The sequence below is a fragment of the Pristis pectinata genome, chromosome 5 (genome assembly GCF_009764475.1).
Source record: "Pristis pectinata isolate sPriPec2 chromosome 5, sPriPec2.1.pri, whole genome shotgun sequence".
Lineage (NCBI taxonomy): Eukaryota > Metazoa > Chordata > Chondrichthyes > Rhinopristiformes > Pristidae > Pristis > Pristis pectinata.
In genome coordinates, this window is record NC_067409.1 from 66553726 (window position 1) to 66569134 (window position 15409).

Below are 15409 nucleotides of genomic sequence, written 5' to 3' on the forward strand. Positions count from 1 at the left end.
GAAAGGTGGTAGAGGCAGGTACTCCCACAATATTAATGAAACATCTGGATGAGCTCTTGAATCACCAAGGCAGAGTTGGCTATGGACCAAGTGTTGGTAAATAGGATTGATATATTATGATTGGCATAGACATGGTGGGTTGAAGGGTCTATTTCTATGCTCTCTTACTCTGTGACATAGACCTAATGCAATGCAATATGGTGCAGTATCTCTCCAAGCAGAAGTGACTAGTTTATCTCCCAGAAAACACTTGATAAGAATTTGGGCCTTGGTGCCAACTCGCAGGCCTTTAAAGTTGCCATTTAAATTGAATGTCAGATATTCTCACGGAGGGTCTTCAATCTGAAGTTTCTCTTTCCACGGACACTACCTGAGCTGATGAGTGTCTCCAGAATTTTATTTAAATCGGCTATCATGCATGTTTTTGATGTCCACACATTTTCAAAAACATCTGGAAAATATTAAAAATGTGTCTTAACTTTATTGGTAAAAGACTACACATTTAAAACAATCAAGCAAATTTAAGCTGACCAGGTTAAATCAAGTCTGAAGATCTACTTACTCTTTTGCAGGCAACCATTTTTCCCATTCACTTTTCAATGCGTCCATTGTGCTTGCATAATGTTTAATCTGGTTTGGACTCAGCAGGCAAAGAAGGAGCTAAGAAAATTATGGAAGTTCTGGATGTGGACTTCATGTCAGCTGGCTTAAGCATGCTTCATCGCTGGATTTGTTAATAACACACTGAAACACAGGTAAACCCAATAGAAATGCTAGTGTCTGTGTGATGATTTATCCCATTATTGTGAGGCCAGGAAGCTCAAAAGCAACATTTGAAGTGCCCAATTAACTTACCTATACATCTTTGGGATGTGGGTGGAGCACCCACAGGAACACCATGCAGTCACAAGGGAGAATGTGTAAACTCCACATGGTCAGGACAAGAGATCAAGACTGAACCCAGGACTCTGGCATTTTGATGCTGTGGCACTACTAATGGTGCCAGCTGCCAGCTACCATTTACTTAATTGGTTGCTGATGGAAAACACTTCACAAGCAGTAACACCAAATGTCTGAATAAAATGGAGGAAATTGTGTTGTTTTCATTTTCAAAGGCTGCTTGTATCTGTTTACATAATTCTGAGGAGATCATAGATCTGAGGAAATACCTTTCCATTTGCATCACTTTAAAAATAGCATCAGCAGAATGTTGCATTATGAAAGCCTGTTTGGTTGAAGTTATATAATACCCTAATGAACTTTGTGTGCCATAATTTTCTTTATCCCTTTCACAACAGCATAATGCATTTTGCAATGTCATGGTGTATGAATGGAGGTCACAGTGCGTGAATGAAAGTGTTTTAGGCCAGATGACTTGGTCTTTGGCATCAATTAATCTTCTAGGTTTTCTTTTAAAAATTCAGTTGTCTTTGTATCAACTAATTGTTGAGATAAATCAATCTACATTGCAATAGTGTTGCATAAACAAACTCTCTTTGCAGTGACAATTTAAAATTTGGAACACCTATTCTATGAAGACTTTATGAACAAAAACATTTTAAAAGTATTGTATATATTCAATGAAATGTTCATTTTCCAGTAAGATCTCATGTAAGAAGTTTTAAACAGATTATTCCTTACAAAGCCAAGTGTAACATTATTTTTCCACCTAATCAAACCCTATTAAAATCATAAAAATCTTTTTTAGGCATTCCTTCCAGCCTTGTAATTACTGTATTTTTTATCCATATCGGGATCTGCTTCTATTCAGCAAATTTGCTCCACCTGGGTTTAAATAAAATGTGAAAGAAGGTTCAATGTGGAATGCACCCAAAACTTTGCCAACCTATGCGTTGCAGTTATGAATAGAAGAATTCAAATTGGAAGAACCTTAGAGAATTTAAAGACAACGTTGTGAATTATATCATACATAATATCTGAAATTTGATACCCATACCTTCAGAACTTGGGTGTTGTCTTATTGCATCAGGTTCTTCTCTGAGAAGAGAAAATGACTTTAGTTTTGAGCAGGTAGATAGTTAAAGGACGTGGTCTTGAAGTCTTGTGGATCAAGGTGGGCTGGTATATATTAAACTGCACAAATTTTCTTTACATAACATTGTTTAAATAAAGAGTAAGCATGTTAGTTTTAATGACTTTAATTGATTTTCAGTGTGGTGCTGTATTTTTTAATTTTATAAATGTAATCAATCTATCAAGAAGGGTGAGAAGTAATATCTCAAGATGCATTTCTAATTTTACCAAGGGCATTTCAGTGGTGTGGTGGCAACAAAATCCTATTTGCTGGGGTTTGGTCTTGGAGGTAAGTGAAAGGTAGGTACAGTTTCTGGCTTTGTTCACCCAAGTCTGTAAAGAATACTGCACTTTGCCACTCTTGAATTTACCATAAATTCCAATCGAAAAGTCTATGGTCCAGTGAATGATGTAATGAATGGCTGATGTTCATTTTCAGCTGAACTCAAAATCTGGCCCATCAAATTTTATTACCCTGAAACTATTTTGTGGGAGCTAGATTATCTAGGTTAATTTACTGCTGGACTATAATGACCACAGATATCACCTTTGTTTTTTGGGAAAAGGATCTAATTATAAGAACTAGTTTGCCTAATTATTTAACTAAAATATGGGTACAATTTTATTTTTGAAGATTTATTGCATACTGCTGGGCTGGTTTCCTTTAAAAGAAACAAAAAGCAGGAAGTGGAAAATTACAGGACAAGATGAAGGAAGAATTCAGCCCAAACCAGTCCCAGGATATCACTGTTAATGGTAAGTTTTTATTCTGTATTTTATCAGTTCAAGTCATGCATTGTAAAAACCGAGTAAGTTTGGCAAAATAGACAGTTGAAACCAGATTGTCTATTTTAATATATTTGTCTTGCATGTTAATGTGATACTTAAAGATTAAGTTTTCTTAAACTGACAAGGGATTGAAATATGGAAGCATGTTACCTTTTATCTTCAGTTTCAATGTACTTTTAGTTGGCAATCACTGTACTTATAAAGCATTCAGATTATGACCCATATGATTTAAAGTGTCAAAATGTGACTTTACAGAAACATTTACGTGTTTCTTTGCAATGGAAAAATCAAGATAAGAACGTAATTGTGCTACTGCAATCCCTTGAGTATGTAAATAACTGTGTAGTACATTGTTTGAAAACATGCTAGCACGATTTGTTCTGCATCATATCACTCAGATCTTTTAAAGATGGTCGTAAATATGTCAAATGAAGCAATTAACTGGTATCTTGCTAACATCCAGATGTTATACCCTCATTCAATAATGTGCAGACAAATATATCACAGAAATGGAATCATTATGGCACAGTCAAATTCCATGCCAGCTCATTATAGAGCAATCGATTCTGTCCCTTTCTCCTGCTCTTTCCACATAGCACCTGTAGGTATTTTCTCTGAACTGACATTCATTTTTTTTTGAAAGCCTGGATTGATTCTGCTTCCACCGGCTTTACGGGCAGTGAGTTCCAGATCCTCATCATCCTTTGCGTAATTAAGCATTTGCTCACATCTCCCCTCTATCTTTGGCCGTTACTTTAAATCTGTAATTCCTTGTCCTTAAACTAGCCTCTAATAATAATAAAGGAAAGTCAGTTTAACCTCGGAGGTGGAAAATTTAAAGAGAGCTTCAACTAGACCAAAATTAATTGACATAAAAAAACCATGTTTAACAAATATACACAATATGGGATTGTTAATGTCACATCGTGGCTAGGAGTTCTTCAACAAAGTACTGCAGTGGGTTGATTAAGATGATGTAGTTGAGAGTTTGCATGTTGGCTTTCAAAAGGTGCGATAGGGTCTTTCAAGAGACTGTTAGATAGGTACATGGAGCTGAGTAAAATAGAGGGCTATGCGTAAGGCTAGTAATTTCTAGGGTAGGGACATGTTCGGCACAGATTTGTGGGCCGAAGGTCCTGAATTCTGCTGTAGTTTTTCTGTGTTTCTATGTTTCTAAGATATTTGATAAGATGTCACATATTGGATGTGAATACAACGGCATCGACTTCTCTATCGTAAGTATACATTAGTTGTGTATGGAGAAACATATGATCCTAAGGGGACGTGACAATGTTGATGACAAGATGTTTTCACCAGTGGGAGAATCTTGAACAGGGGGACATAGTTTCATGGTAAAGGTCCAGATATTTAAAACCGAGGGACGTAGAAATTTCTTCTCGCAGAAGCTGGTGAATCTCTGGAATTCTCTGCCTCAGCGAATCATGGAGGCAAGCTCAATAGAAGTATTTTTGAAAGAGGGATTGAGGTCTGTGGGGAACTGGCACGGAAGAAGAGATGAGGCTTGGGGTAGATTAGCCATGATCATTCTGAATGGTGGGGTAAGCTTGAGGGGCCAATATCATGTGATTAAAGCTTTTACACATAAAAGGCATGTTCCTGAGTCTTGTAGTAGAAATAATGAATAGTTTAAGTTAACCATTTCTAGGATGCTTCAAGATACAATGTAGCTGAGTGTGTTGCGTAACTTCTGCCATAATTGTAGGATATGATTCATGTCTATTGATTTATTTGTCTGGCCACGTTGTGAAAGAAGATTGCCAAAATGATCTTAATATAGGAAATAGGACAATTAAGTAGGATCATAACCAAGTTGTCATGCAGCATTTTTGAAAGAACTTTAGCATTCCTGAAGTTTTATTCTCATCAACATTTATTAAGCCATAATGAATTTGCAAGGCACTGTTTGTAAAAAAGTGGCGCACCAAAAATTTGAAATGTATTTAATTTGTAGAGACAAATTGATAGAGTCAGTGATTATCTCTACACATGGGGGGTGGGGGGTGGAATGGGGCTATTTATGTTTATTTCTATGTTTATCTGCTTCTAAAATGCATCAGGCTAGAATTTCCTCATGTTGCTGCATGGGAACATTAATCAGTTGTACTGAGTACCTGCCTCTTTGAGTTCCTATCTACTCTGTGCATACCCTTTATGAACTTAAATACCTCTATCAATTCTCACAAGCTCTTCTGTTCCAAGGATAACAGCCCCTGCTTCTCCAGTCTACCCTCTTAACTGAAATTCCATTTAGTTTGATAAATGGACAGGCACCAAAACCTTCATATATTTCCCCGAACTTTAACATCGAGAACTGGACACAATATTCCAGTTGTGGATGAACCAGTTTTTTTTATATAAAGGCTTAACATACAATCTGCTGGAGGAACTCAGTGGGCCAAGCAGCATCTGTTGGGGAAAAGGAATTGCTGGCATTTTGGGTCAAAACCCTGCATCAGGAACATTGACAGTTGAGATCCTCCTGCAGGTTGTTTGTTGCTCCAGATTCAGCACCTGCAGTCTCTTGTGTTTCCATTTTATGAAGGTTTATCATGACATCATGACTTCTTCATTCTTGTACTCTATGACTATAAATAAAGCCGAGGATCCTGTAGACTTTTTAACCTTTTTTTAACCAACTCCATCACTTTCAATGAACCTCTACATCTCTTTATTCTCATGTCCTTTTAGTTTATTCTCTTTTCTCTTATCAAAATGTAACACCGCATTTCTCAGCATTATATTTTGCCTGCCAACAATATGCCCATTCCACCGTGCTGTCCAATTCTCCTTAATCTACCTTTATCCTGCTCAGTGTTCAGCATGCTTCCAAGTTTCTTATCATTCATATGCCAAGTCCAAAGCGTTAACATGTTTTTGTCTGAATGGACATGCTTAAGCAACCATAGCAATTGTCAATTCCTCAAAAGAAATTTACTAACTCCAGTTGTTGCTCATCATAACAGCCAACTCCAGCAAGTTATGTGATAGTGATGCCCAATAAAAGGAAATAGGGAATGAGAAAAAGGAAAGCAAAGATCAATTTGCATAATGCTTTTCGTAATATCCCAAAGGACCTTAGTACTACAGAGGTACTCTTGAAGTACAGGGAAACACAGCCGCCCTTGCACAAATCAAATCCTCACAACAAGCAGTGTGGTAATGGTCAAGTATTCTGTTTTTATGATATTGATTAAGCCATCAGAAATTGCCAGAATATTCTTCAAATTAGCACTGGGGAGTTTTTTATGTTCCTTTTTATGTCAGTGTTGAAAGTTAAAAAAAGTGAAGGAGGCAACAAGTTATCAGTGATTGAGGGTATACTGATTATCCAGCTTAGATCACTCATTAGGTCTTTGGGTGTGGCTTAACCAGCTCTCAAAGCATTTTGGTAGCATTTTTGATTCCAAGGCTCTATGCTGAGCAGGGTCTGGCTGACCAGTTGGAGACTAGCTTCCTTGGGGAAGTTTGCACTGAGAAACCCATCAAAGTCAAGTGACTAGTTACCATCAATTGAAAATGCTGAGCAACTTTGGAGACATTTCTGGCTATTGATCTTGTTTTAATAGAAAAATAAAATAGACAATAGAAATTTTGGAAAATTAACTTTCCCACAGGATTCTCCAATGCTGGCTATGACAATTCAAGCTACCAGGAAGATGAGAAATCAGGACAGGATCACCACAAAAAAAGAAAGTAGGGAACCATCTTACAATTAAGTCATAAAAGATTTTTATTTATAGAAAGTGCAAAATTAATTTGTGTTGCAACTTATATTTTTCCACAGGGGAAAGAAAGACAAGGGGAATAAGGCAGTTGGACTTCTTGAACTGGTTTGTTACTTTTATTCCACCTGATTTTCTTTTACAATATGGAATGAAAAGTAAATTGTGCTTGTCCACATTCTAAGATAAAGGCCAGAGGACCATATAAATTATTTCTTGTGTCGCATCTAAATATTTTGGATAGGCTACCTCTATTTCACCCACATAGGCGGTTCAGTGAAGAAACACTTTGGATTTGACAATTGATGTTGGTATTGCTTTATTATTGTCACTTGTACCGAGGTACAGTGAAAAACTTGTCTTACAAACTGACCTTACAGGTCAATTCATTACACAGTGCAGTTACATCAAGTTAGTACAGAGTGCATTGATGTAGTACAGGTTAAAAAAAAACAGTACAGAATAAAGTGTCACAGCTACAGAGAAAGTGCAGTGCAATAAGGTGCAAGGTCACAACAAGGTACATTGTGAGGTCATGAGGTCATAGGTCATAGTCCATGTCATTGTATAAGGGAACTGTTCAATAGTCTTATCACAGTGGGGTAGAAGCTGTCCTTAAGTCTGGTGGTACGTGCCCTCAGGCACCTGTATCTTCTACCCGATGGAAGAGTAGAGAAGAGAGAATGACCCGGGTGGGTGGGGTCTTTGATTATGCTGGCTGCTTCACCAAGACAACGAGAGGTAAAGACAGAGTGCAAGGAGGGGAGACTGGTGTCCGTGATGCGCTGGGCTGTGTCCACAACTCTCTGCAGCTCCTTGCGGTCTTGGGCAGAGCAGTTGCCATACCAAGCCGTGATACATCCTGATAGGATGCTTTCTATGGTGCATCGGTAAAAGCTGCCAAGCAAGAAAACTTGGTGCATAATGTTTGGGTTCAGAGGATTGAATGAAATGTATCAGCTTGAATACTTAACTAAGTTGAAAGTGGAAATAAAATGTAAGGTATGAATGACTGCCAATGATATAAAGTTGGATGAGTAATTTAACTGTGAGGATGTGAGGAAATGCAAGGGTACTGCAGTTTTCAAGTAAGTGGTAAAAAAACCCGGCAGCTGGAGTAAAATATGAGGAATGTGAAATTATCTACTTTGCTGGGAAGAATAGAAAAGCATTTTTTCAAAAAATGGTGGCAGACTACAAGCAATTTGAATATCCTTGTTCTTATCACAAAAGCCAATATGCACTTGCACCAAGTATTTTGGAAAGAGAATGGTATATTAGCCTTCACTGAAAAGTGTAAAAGAGTAGGGAGATTAAACCTGATGGCCATAGTCTCCATTGTTTGGGACTAAATGGCTGGTAATACATTGATGCACATTTTGACCTTGAATTATACTGGATCACATCTATATGAATGACAAATGGAAAACGCCCTTCACCCACTTGTGAAACAGGCATTGGTCTAGCAAAACTAGAGGAAAGCATATTTGTAAGACTAGTGACATGTAGTGACAGGGAAAGGAAAGGCTATGAAAAGTTTAAACTCAGAATGAGATGTTTAAATTTTAGGCCCAGGGCATATCTAGTTCAGTCAGAATAGGAATGAAAGGCAAATGAAACTAGGTGTGAAATAAAAGTGGATTTTTGAATGAATTAAAGTTAAGTCATTGATAAAGGCCATTAATAAACATTGGAATAGTTCTGCTAAAGTGGCCGAGGCACGGATAAGGCAGAAGCAGGTGATGCTAAGGAGGTAACATAAAGGATATAGGATTGTAAGCTAAGTATAGGGCTGAAGAGGATGTTGAGAATGTGAAATCCTGGGAAATTGGCTTGGGAAGGGGTGGAATTGACAGCGGGAATATAGTTTATAGCTTTGCCCTTCCCAATGTTTAACTAAGAGAAATTTAGAGGGATGTACAGTAAATAGAAATTGTGAGTGGATATGCAGAAGTCAGCCTAGATTCAGCATTTAAAGTTATTAAAGGAGAGAATGTATTTGAGGAAGAGGAGAATTAAGGTTAGATTTTAGAGCTTTAAGGATTTGTGCTTAAATTTCATGAGAGTAAAATTTAATCATTTAATTCTTGATGCTTTCCTGTTTTTGCAAAAAATATTTGATATATTTTCCAATCATTTGACCAAGAAATTTTGATGAGTAAGAGAGCCATTTTGTGATTTACATGCAGCTGCATGGACTTTTTAAAAATATTTAATTACATCAACAGATGAAGAATGTTTTCATTTATAGTTTCGCTTTGCTGATGGATTCGACATCCTAATGATGACAATAGGAGTGATTAGTGCAGTAGCGCAAGGCATCTCTTTGGACATCATGATCATTGTCTTTGGACAGTTGACTGACAGTTTTGTCTTTAGTGGAACTCCCCTGAATATCTCTAATGCAGGTACTGTAATGCTCTACAATATTAATCAGAAAAAAATCAATTTATTATTTCATTAGTTAACTTATGATCCTAAGATAATCAAACAGATGGTTGAAAATACGTTCAGAGGGAGCTTAATTTCCTGCTTAATAACCTGTTACAATATTGTCTCATTGACGACTGGAACCTGCTTAGTGCCAAAGGTTTAGATGGGACAGAATTTGCTAAATGTGTCCAGGAGGGATTCCTGACATAGTATGTTGACAGGCCGACTAGGAATGCCATGCTAGATCTAGTTTTAGGAAATGAACCAGGACAGGTGAAGCATCTATTGGTGGGTGAGCATTTGGGGGACTGTGACCATTGCTCCATAACCTTTAAAATTGTCATGGACAGGGACAGGTGCAGAGAGGACAAGAAGATATTTAATTGGGGAAGGGCAAACAATGAGGCTATAAGGAGAGAACTTGGGAGTGTAAAGTGGGATGTCCTTTTTGAAGGGAAATGTACCATGGAGATGTGGTCAATGTTCAGGGATCTTATGCAGCATGTTAGGGATAAATATGTCCAGGTGAGGCAGAGAAGGAATGGTAGGGTGAAGGAGCCATGGGTGACGAGAGAGGTGGAACGACTAGTTAGGGAGAAGAAGGTAGCGTACATAAGGTATAAGCAGCAAGGTTCAGACAGGGCCCGTGAGGAATATAGAGTAGCGAGGAAGGAACTTAAGAAAGGGCTGAGGAGAGCTAGAAGGGGACATGAAAAGGTATTGGCTAGTAAGGTTAAGGAAAATCCCAAGGCCTTTTTCAAGTACGTGAAGGGTAGGAGGATGGCTAGGGTAAAGGTAGGTCTGATTAAAGACAAAGGTAGGAGAATGTGCCTGGAGGCAGCAGAAGTGGGAGAAGTTCTCAATGAATACTTCTGTTTGGTTTTCGGGGTCTTGATGACGCGGAAGGGAGTGCTGGTAAGGGTAATGTTCTCGAGGTTGTTGATATCAAGAGAGAGGATGTGTTGAAGTTGTTAAATAATATCAAGACAAATAAATCTCCGGGGCCTGACAGGATTTTCCCCAGGCTGCTTCGAGAGGCGAGGGAGGAGATTGTTGAACTGTTGGTAAGGATCTTTGAGTCCTCGTTGTCCACGGGGATGGTGCCGGAGGATTGGAAGGTGGCAAATGTTGTCCCCTTGTTCAAAAAAAAGGTAGTAGGGATAGTCCAGGGAATTACAGACTGATGAGCCTTACGTCTGTGGTGGGTAAGCTGTTAGAAAGGATTCTAAAGGATAGGATCTATGAACACCTGGAGAATAATGGACTGATTAGGGACAGCCAGCATGGCTTTGTGAAGGGAAGATCTTGCCTCACAAGCCTGATAGAGTTCTTTGAGGAGGTGACGAGGAAGATTGATGAGGGTAATGCGGTGGATGTGGTCTATATGGATTTTAGTAAGGTGTTTGATAAGGTTCCTCATGGTAGGCTTCTTCAGAAGGTCAGAGGCCAAGGGATCCAGGGAAGCTTGGCTGTGTGGATTAGGAATTGGCTTGCCTGTAGAAAGCAGAGGGTTGTGGTGGAAGGAGAGCCCTCGGATTGGAAGGCAGTGACTTGTGGTGTCCTGCAGGGATCGGTTCTGGGACCTCTACTTTTTGTGATATTTATAGATGACTTAGATGAGGGGGTCGAAGGCTGGGTTAGTAAGTTTGCAGATGACACTAAGATCGGCGGTGTTGTGGGTAGTGTGGAGGGCTGTCGGAACTTACAGAGGGATATTGATAGGATGCAGAGCTGGGCTGAGAAGTGGTAGATGGAGTTCAATCCGGAGAAGTGTGAGGTGGTACACTTTGGAAGGACAACCTCCAAGGCAGAGTACAAGGTAAATGGCAAGGTACTTGACAGTGTAGAGGAGCAGAGGGATCTGGGGGTTCATATTCACAGTTCACTGAAAGTTGCCTCACAGGTAGATAGAGCAGTTATGGGATGTTAGCTTTCATAAATCGTGGGATTGAGTTTAAGAGCCGCGAAGTGATGATGCAGCTTTACAAAACTCTAGGTAGACCACACTTAGAGTACTGTGTTCAGTTTTGGTTGTCGCATTATAGGAAGTATGTGGAGGCTTTGGAGAGGGTGCAGAGGAGATTTACCAGGATGCTGCCTGGATTAGAGTGTATGGAATATGAGGAGAGGCTTAAGGTGCTGGGGCTTTATTCACTGGAAAGGAGGAGGATGAGAGGAGACATGATGGAGGTATATAAAATATTGAGAGGAATAGATAGAGTAGACAGCCAGCACCTCCTTCCCAGGGCACCAATGCTCAAGACGAGAGGACATGGCTTTAAGGTTATGGGTGGGAGGTTCAGGGGAGATGTCAGGGGGAGGTTTTTCACCCAGAGAGCAGTTGGTGCATGGAATGCACTGCCTGGGGTGGTGGTGGAGGCAGATACATTCGACAGTTTCAAGAGTTTGTTGGATAGGCACATGGAGGAATGTGAGTTAGAGGAATATGTGGGAGGAAAGGGTTAGATAGTGTGAGGGTGGTTTGATGGACGGCACAACATGGTGGGCCAAAGGGCCTGTTTTGTGCTCTATGGTTCTATGCTTGCTTCATCTTCCCACACACTATATTTAGATCTGGAGGTCAGCCAATATATATCAGTCAGCCAATATATATGCCAAAATAATGACTCATGCAGTTTATTCATTGGATTGACAATATTCAATCCATTGTAAAAACAATTGACTGAGTTTTTATGGGGAAAGTGCTAATAGTTCTTTGCATAATTGCTGTAAATACCGAAATCCTGAACTTGCAATTCTGCTCATCAAATTTCATAAATCCCTGTGTTAACTCTGCCCAATTTGATTATTATTTTCCAATGCCCTATTATGACTTAATAACAGATTCCAGTAATTGCACTGCAATTGATATCAGGTTAACTGGTCTATACTTCCCTGTTTTTTTCCTTTTCTTAATAGTGGGATTACATTTGCTGCCATACAATCCGTGGGAAACATTCTAAGTTTTATGGAATTTTGGAAAATTCCCAATTATGCATCAACTATCTCCATATTCACCTCCCTCTAAACCACATTGTCTCAAAATAATAGCAAAAATTAGCAAAATAATGTAAGCTATTGGAGCTGAATTTGAGAGGTGAGATTACGGCTACTGCCCTTAGCACCAGGACAGCCTTCTACAAAGTATGGAATCAAGGGGCCTTCTAAAACTGAAATCAGTGGCCTTCAAAGGGAAAAATAACCTCCCAAGGGATCCCAATCTGAAGACCTCACTACAGGAGCTGCTCAGGGCAGTGCTCTGGGCCCAACATCTCAGGCAGCTTCACCAATAACCTTTCTTTCATTATAATATCAGAAATGGGGATGTTTGCTGATGATCATGTAATGTGCTGTTCCACTCACATCTCTTCTGCAAATGAAGCAGTACATGCCTGCTGACAAGATTTCAACAACATTCATGCATGGATTGGAAAGTGGCATGCCACAAAGTGTCAGACAGTGTCCATCTCCAACAAGAGAAAGTCTAACTGCCTACCTTTGACACCAGTGTATCACCAGTGCCAAGTCCTCAACCATCAATACCCTGTTTTGAAACTCAGCTGAACCAACCATAAAAGTCTGGTGGCTACAAGATCAAGCTAAAGGCTTAATATCGTGAAGCAAGGGCCTCACCTCCTGATACACCAATGCCTTTCCATTAACCAGGCACAAATCAGGAGTGTGATGGAATACTCCCCACTTACCTGGATATATGTAGTTCCAACAACTCTCAAGTAGCTCGACACTATCCAAAACACTTTAGCCCAGTTGAGTGGCATCCACCATTCTAAATGTCCATTCCCTCCACCTTTAGTACACAATGGCTGCAATGTGTACCATCTATAAAATGTACCAGCTATTTGTCCAGGGTTGTCCAACAGAACCTTCAAAGCTACTAATTCAAGCACCAAGAAATACAAAGGCAGTGTACAAATGGGAACAGAACCCACCTGCAGGTTCTGTTCCAAGTCACATATCATTTTAGGTTGGAAATATGCCACCATTCCTTCATCATTGCTGGGTCTAATCCTGGAAGTCCCCACCCAACACCACCGTGTGAGGACTGAGGCAGTTTCAAAGGGTAGCTCCCCACCACCTTCTTCAAGGGTAATTAGGGATGGGGGGTTAAATGCCAGCCTTCTCAATCACACTCAGATCCTGAAACTGAATGAATTTTTAAAAAAAACCATCAACTCTTGGAATTTCTCAGCTTTCAATCCCATTAATATTTCCAAAACAAGCTTTTCACCAATTTCTTTGAGCTCCTTATTTATTCTAGATCTGTAGTTGTTCATTTTTTTCTTGGTGGTTTTCTATGTCTTCTTTCATAAAGACGTGTAAAATATTTGTGCAATTTCTCTATCATTTCCTTATTCCATAATATAATTTCTCCTGTCGGCCTGTAAGGGACCCATTTATATATGAAAGCTCTTATAATCTGTTTTTATGTTTCCCATTAGAATAAGAGAGTCAATGACTTTTCCTTTCCATATCAATGCCGTGGAGATCCTCTTCTGGGTTCTGAAATTTTCCCAAACCTCAGACAAACTTTTTTCTTTTTTGACAACTTTGTAAGTTTTTTCCTTTGATTTAATACTGTTGTTGATAGCCACTGCTAGACCACTTTTCCTGTTTATTTTTACCACGAAAGGATAAATAAACAATAACTTAAAAATATATAAAATGTGCAAAGTATGGATTAATTCTTTAACGTTACCTCTCACTGGCTTACAATCATTCCTTTTTAAGGTTTGTAAATTTCCCAGTTTGCCATAGCGAAAACCTGCTTCATATCTTTATGACTTGCTTTAGAAAGATTTAGGGCTTTGATTTCAGAACAAACAAAATCACTTTGAACTAAATTACTTTCAATCTTTATAATAATTTTTAACATATTACAAGTACTTTTCCCTAAAGTCCCCTTAACTACCAGCTCCTCAATTATCCTTTCACATTACATAATATTAGATCTAAAATAGTCTGTCCCTCGTTGGTTCCTCAAGCTGATCTAAAAAATATCTCTTCTGCTCTCTAGATGATTCACAGTCCACCAGATGCACTACCTGGCTCAGTTTGGGAAAACAAAATGATATGGCATCGTTTATAGGAATTTACATCCCTAAGTACCCATGCTGTTTACATTTCCTCCCTTTAGTTTTAATGCAGCTTCATATTTTTTAGGGTATGGATGATGTTTCTACCTTCCCTACTAAAGTGTATTGTCTCATTCTTTAAAAAAATTGATGTTAAAATTTATTTGCAACATAACTTTGCAATCTGCTGGTTTTCTGGGCTTGAGGTCTTGCCAAATTGCAAGCTTGGGCCTGGTGAAAATCAAGCTGTTGCATATGGCCTGGACCTCTGTCAGACTTATTTGGTTGATTGCACACAGTAACCTACAGGGAGAAATGCAACTCATATTTTCCTCTTCCCCAATAATTTGCTCTACAGTTAGATTGTTGCACAGTAAGATATCAATGTACTTTTTTCATTATCTCTACTTTGCATCTCTTCATGCCATTTGTTCTCACCAAATAACTGGTTTGTTGATATAGCCAATGTGGCTGGACAACAATCTGTTTTTCTCATTCTAAATGCCTTTGGCTCTACCTCAACTTGATGCCATCTTTTAGATTTTGGTCTCTTTTGCAATTTACTTAATTGTAGCATTGCCTGTTGAGAAATGGTGGATGAATAATTTCCAACTGCCAGCTGCCACTTTTGGGAAAAAAAATGAATGTTCAGAAATTGAAAATTTACCCAATGCAGCACACAAGGCTGAAGGGTCTCAATCCCTATCATCGACTGTCCATTTTGCTCCACAGATGCTGCCTGACATGTTGAGTTCCTCCAGTGCTTTGTGCATTGTTCCAGGTTCCAGAATCCACAGTCTCTTGTGTCTCCAACTAAAGTGATGCAATGGGTTGGATGATGAGGGTGGGAGATCAGCTGAGAGCAGGACAGCAGCAACCCAGCTACCTCATTGATGCGAAATGGTCCACCTGATGCAATTGTCCATGTGGCCTCCTTACACCTACCCATACAAGATGAGGAAGATACTCCCAAATGTAAACTACCTGCTTCATCTATTTGGAAGATGCCAGTAGCAACAATCAGCCTCAGATAGACCATGGATGGTGCTTAAAGGAACTGCTGCAGATCCCTGGTAAAATATTCTGGGAAAATTTCAGTTTGTCTTTGAGGAGCAGAAGGGACTTGACTTCTCTCCCTGTACCACCCTGGAATGCCTAGGTTGCCATCAGTCCTTTCAGGATCACAGCTGCTCCCATGAAATATCATTCTTATTCTTCCTACCCCATCACTGCACAGGCATTCCACGTGCAAACCTCACCAATCATCCTACTGAGATTCCTTCTTACCTCTCCTGAAAATGTTAATTGGCACCTCTC